Below are 5,743 nucleotides of genomic sequence, written 5' to 3'. Positions count from 1 at the left end.
TATTTTGATATCTTTTTGGTCAAGGGAACACAGCTCATGAGATGCTCTTTGCCCCCCGTAGAGTTGCCACCCTTGAACAAAGGAGGAGGTTGGCGAGATCCATGATATTGTTGATGAAAAGCTGCCTTAATCATTAATTCTTGGGGTATTGGCAAGGCCTTATATCATTCTTAGGATAGCTGATTCAGCCACTCGCTTTTGTTTTTGTCCAACCAATCTTTTGATCGGTGTTTTCATACGAGTCTTGGGGAAAAAGTGCTTAGCCATGGCCTAAGATGAGTTACTCCGATGAGTCTTAGTGGATTTATTAAGATATGGATATCTTGGGTTCATATTAATATACACCATTATAGATGTATGGGTATATATCTGTTGATAAGATTAGGTCTCTAGGAGATAAGAAGAGACGAAGTTAAAGTTATTTGGTCATCAAGATAGTTTGGTGATAAAGCCTCCTACTATTTACCTCTATCTTCAATAATCATACAATATTTATCTCCTGTAATTGTGTGATTGTCCTCTATATAGAGAGGTACTTATTGATGTACACATTCATCTAAAATAGTGAAGATGTAGCCCGTTGAGCTATGGATTCGTGGATGTAAGGCTTCGTCATGAACCACGTAAATGTTGTGTTCTCTCTTCTTCTCTCTCCATTCTCCATTCAATGATTGTACATGTATGCTCTCATGAATTCTAACATGGTATCAGAAGCATAGATTCCTTGGCTCAGATCTGAGCTCGCCTCCCCCCTGCTTCTCTGAGAGGGGGTAGTGCCACCAGTTATGGCTTTCAAAACGGAGTGGAGTATCGTCCATGTAGACTGAAGGGTGTTTCTATCCTGATGTCTTTGGCATCCCCTAGAATAGTGGCCAATATGGGTGATCGTGGAGATAAGAATGATGGATCGTCCTCAATTAGCAGTTGCATGGAGATTTGTGTTGACAAGCAGGTCTTAGATGTTAGTGGGCGGTTGCCGGAGTGTAAGTTTGCTGGGACTCCATATGTTCCAGTTTATGTAATGCTACCTCTGGACGTTATAAACATGAAGTGTGAGGTCATTGATCTGGATGGTTTGGTAAAGCTTCTATGAATACTAAAGTCAATCAATGTTGACGTTGATGGTTGACTGCTGGTGGGTGATAGTAGAGAGTCATTCTTCACTCGAATATAATTGGCATGGATATAAAAAGCTTTTTCAGATTATCCGAGAGCTGAAGCTTAAGTTACAGGTTGTAATGTCTTTTCATGAATGTGGAGACAATGTTGGCGATGATGTATGCATTCCCTTGCCTCATTGGGTGGTAGAAATTGGGAAATCGAACCTAGATATATTCTTTACAGATCGAGAGGGAAGGTGCAATCCCGAATGTCTCACATGGGGCATTGATAGAGAGCGGGTTTGAGAGGTAGAACTGCCCTTGAGGTATATTTTGACTTCATGAGGAGCTTTAGTGTCGAATTTGATGAGTTTTTTATTGATGGTGTTATCTTAGATATAGAGATAGGTTTGGGTCGCTGTGCAGAACTAAGGTATCCATCATATTCTATGCGACATGGATGGAGATATCCAGGTATTGGGGAGTTTCGATGCTATGATCAATATCTTTTGAAGAGTTTGAGAAGGGTAGCAGAAACAAGGGGGCACTTTATTTGGGCAAGAGGACCGGATTATGCAGGCTGTTATAATCCGTAGCCTCATGATACTAGGTTTTTTTGTGATGGGGTCCTTCACTGGGCTCCTTCAAAGGATTTCAACCGCAGTTGTTGTAGCTTCAATTGCAACTTTATCAAATACAAATAGAGTTCTCTACAGAGTTTACTGATCGATTGCCCTCAACAAATTCCCATATTTCCCAAGGATTGGCCCCAAGTTCCTCTTTCTCAAGCCACTTTCGTGGTCCTAATTTTGGATCTGATTTGTTTCTATGCCGAGTCGTGTCTTGACTCTCTGATTTATCTTTATGACTCTCTGATCTATCTATCTGTCATCTTGTTTTGACTCTCTAATATGTTTTGGACTTTACTATTCTGAACTCCGAAACTAAGGTCCAACTGTGCTTGTTAATCCGCTGCAGATTTATGTTGGCTCTTCCAAGTGCCTGATATTTGATGATTGAATTTCTCAATCCTGGTTGATGATCAAGTTTTTCGATACTTGATCTTGTTGGATGATGCAGTTTTCCGTTGCTCCATCCTGTGAGATGATCGAATTTCTTTCCGTTATTCAATCATGTCTATTGATCGAGTTTTTCGTTACTCGATCCTGGAAATTATAAAAGCCTGTTTGGCTGTTATTGATCGAGTTTTTCGTTACTTGATCTCATATATTCTGAAGGCCTATTTGTATGCTATTGATCGAGTTTTTCGTTACTCGATCCCGGATGTTCCTAAGGTCGTCCGTTCCTGAAGTCTTTCGTTGCTCTTATGTGCTTGTTGTTCAAGCAATCTGAAGATCACTACTCATTTTTGGCAACTTAGTATTATTCAAACTCCAGCTGCTTTGTGTCAAAGCATCTTGAGTTTGAGGGGGAGTGTTAGGATATGGATATCTCGGGTTCATATTGATATAAATCATTATGGATGTATGGGTATATCTTTCGATATGATTAGGTATCTAGAAGATAATAAGAGACCAAGTCAAAGTTACTTGGTCATGAAGTTAGTTTGGTGATAAGACCTCCTACTATTTACTTCTATTTGGTCATAAAATTAGTTTGGTGATAAGGCCTCCTACTATTTACCTCTATCTCCAAGAATCATATTATATTTATCTCCTGTAATTATGTGATTGTCCTCTATATGTAGAGATACTTATTGATATAAACATTCAACCAAAATAGTGAAGATGTAGCCCGTTGAGCTTTGGATCTGTGGAAGTAAGGCTTCGGCTTGAACCATGTAAATATTGTGTTCTCTCTTGTTCTCTCTCCATTATCCATTCAATGTCTGTGCATGTATGCGCCCACGAATTCTAACAGGATTTACCCAAGTATAATGCTGGGTCCAAAAACCCTTGAACAATTATTTGTATTTTCTTCCATTAATCCTGGCAATGTGGATTGATGTTCCAGTCTTAAGATCAGATGGTGGGTGATCCACCCCACCAGTATTTTTTAAAAAAAATTATAAAACTATAAATTTGTGAATTGAATGAAAATTATTACACTCAATAATTTTTGTCACTGACAAAGTGGCACATTTCACTAGGACTAAATAAAACAATTACTAATTAGATTAAACAGTCGTATACTATACACGATGGATGTTTTTGAGAGATAGACATATTCCATAAGGTTGAGAAACCAATTTTGTTCATGGACACGGTCTTTATATTCCTAAAATTCCATTACATTAAGGACTATTAGAGGAAAAAAATGATCTCTTTAAATTCATGAAATTCCTTCCTAAGGACCATTAAGAGGCATCTAACATCTACAATTCTCACAACAGGCATTAGGAAAATTTATATTTATATTTATAATTAAAGTACATATACAAAAAATGGGTCATGCCATAAGAACCTCTTTGACAAAATATTCATGATTTCTTATATAAAAAAGGCTAATCATCTCAAGCAATCCCTTCAATATTGAAAAAGATTCATTTTGTTTAGGACCAATACAAGATCTAGTCGCCGAATTGAATATGATCCATGAAGATGAGATATCAAAGCAAGGGGCCTAGAGATATCAATCAAGAATATTAGTAAAGATCCCTGGTGACTATGGTGTTTGCCATGAAACTATACATCCTTTCAGTTGGATGAACAGCATCAAAGAACACATATTTGATGGGATCGGAGCAGGTCGGTTGTCCCCTACAAGTAGCTCCGAATTCCTGCAGTCCAGTTCCACAACAACCCCTTGAAGCCTCGACGAAACCTGGAAACAGTAATTGACAAACGAAATAAGAATAACAATGCATCAGATCATGGTCTTCAATCTATAGAAGAAGTTCCCAAAAAATTAATTCCCCTTACCATATTTCGAAGGATTGTGCACTGCATCTTGTATGACTTCATATATATCGGCATAGACAACTTTAACGTCAAGACCCAACACTTTGGCGAATGTGGCAAGAGCAGTCTTGATTTTGTTGTTGAAAGATATGGCAATGTCATTGAAGAATAGCGCACAGTCCCCAGCGAGTAGTGCATTCCTAATCAGAGGCAAGCATCCTAATGGAGGGATTCCAACCACTGAGAATCTTCTACCTCCAGCATTAAACATTGCCTTGAGAGAGATGCATGTCAGTAAAATTAAAAATTTATATAAAGTTGCAACCTTAAAATGTAAAATTAAAGATGCACCTCAAAAATCCATCAAAAAACGTTGTTTGAATGTTGGAAAACCCTCTAATTGATCATCTGCATATTGAGATGTATGAATATGAAAAGAAAAAAAGATTTTGAGTCCACGAAATGGTACATCTTGCAATACATTTTCTGGACCATCTATTTTCAAGGTTTTCAGGTGCTTATTGATATACTTGATTTGAACCATTTACAATTAGAGAAGTCAAACCATCTTAAGAATTTTTTATATCAAAATCACATTTATGATTTATTATAAAATTTAGAAGTACATCTTAATTGCATTGTTTAAGGTTGCAACCTTATGCAAACCACACTTTTTACCGAGATATGGATGTCAGTAAGAAGAAAAGGAGATATATAAAAAGAGAATTTATTTTACATATATATGAATATGAACATGCACTTCCGACATGGATACAACTGCGAAAGGTGCCATTCTAAAAAATGATCTTTTTTACAGAAAACTTTTATATGCAACTTAATTTGCATAGAAAATGATGAGCACTATGCGTAGAGTGATAAACATAACCTTCATATGTCACTAAAAGAAACTTAAATTGCATAGAGAATAATGGGCACTATTAAAATGGAAGAGCATGCGTAAACCAAATTTTAGCTTGATATCTACAACTTGGTTCTTCACTGGCAAATTTGCAACTAGGAACTTAGCCATTTGCATCTTATAACACCTCAAATAGTCTATTTATTTCGGAAAAGAGAGAGGTCTCCATAACAACAAGCATTAGTACCTCTTTCTATTGATTTTATTTTATTTTTTATTTTGGGTCAGCTAATTGCATTAGTACCCAAATCAATGAGTTAATTATTACAAAAAAAAAAGAAAGGAGTATTCTCCTTTGTAGAATAATAAACATCATTGTTTAAATATATAAAAAGGAGTTTAAAAAAAACAAAAAATAAATTCAATCACCTAGAATAGTATTCTCCTTTCTTGTCATGACAAAAATATTAATTAGAGTATTCAAATAATAGTCTATACACAATAATAATTGCATAAAAATATTGTCAGCCATATCAATTTGTTATTCAAAGAGGTCGCCCAAAAGAAGAAAAGACTTTTTATACCTACAACTTTTTAATGAATAGAGATAATATTCTTGCAGCACTTTCTCAAGGGAAATCTTTTTGTACCTCCCGTACTATATAAAAGTTATATGCTATCCCCTCTCCAGCCGTTCATTCTGAATGGACAGCTCAGATAAAACCAATCACAATGCCACATCTCTACTACACTATTTTATTTTTATCTTTTTTCTACATAACATTTTAACATCAAATTGTGGGCGTCCAATTCTCTCTTAAAATCGTATCTGCAAAAATTATGAAAAGTATTCTGGAAAAATTAAAATATCCAAAATGCCCCTAAAAGTATACTATTTTAAGTGTCCCCTATTGAGATGATGA

General features: G+C 36.0%; 1 non-coding gene and 1 pseudogene across 1 annotated transcript; one reads left to right on the top strand and one right to left on the bottom strand.

The window, feature by feature from the left end:
• Positions 1-877: 877 nt before the first annotated feature.
• On the top strand, positions 878-1,804 carry LOC148780442 (beta-amylase 7 pseudogene; annotated as a pseudogene).
• Positions 1,805-3,517: 1,713 nt separating this feature from the next.
• On the bottom strand, positions 3,518-4,991 carry LOC18436403 (GDSL esterase/lipase At5g45950). Its single transcript, XR_016041379.1, has 3 exons — positions 4,950-4,991; positions 3,983-4,235; positions 3,518-3,884 (listed from the first exon to the last, which is right to left on the bottom strand). It is a non-coding gene; the product is annotated as a GDSL esterase/lipase At5g45950 (transcript).
• Positions 4,992-5,743: the final 752 nt, after the last annotated feature.

The sequence above is a fragment of the Amborella trichopoda genome, chromosome 9, assembly GCF_054954075.1.
Source record: "Amborella trichopoda isolate Santa Cruz 75 chromosome 9, AtrichopodaSantaCruz75HAP2 v2.0, whole genome shotgun sequence".
NCBI lineage: Eukaryota > Viridiplantae > Streptophyta > Magnoliopsida > Amborellales > Amborellaceae > Amborella > Amborella trichopoda.
Note: the sequence above shows the minus strand (reverse complement) of the source record. Positions and strands in the feature narration are given on the sequence as shown.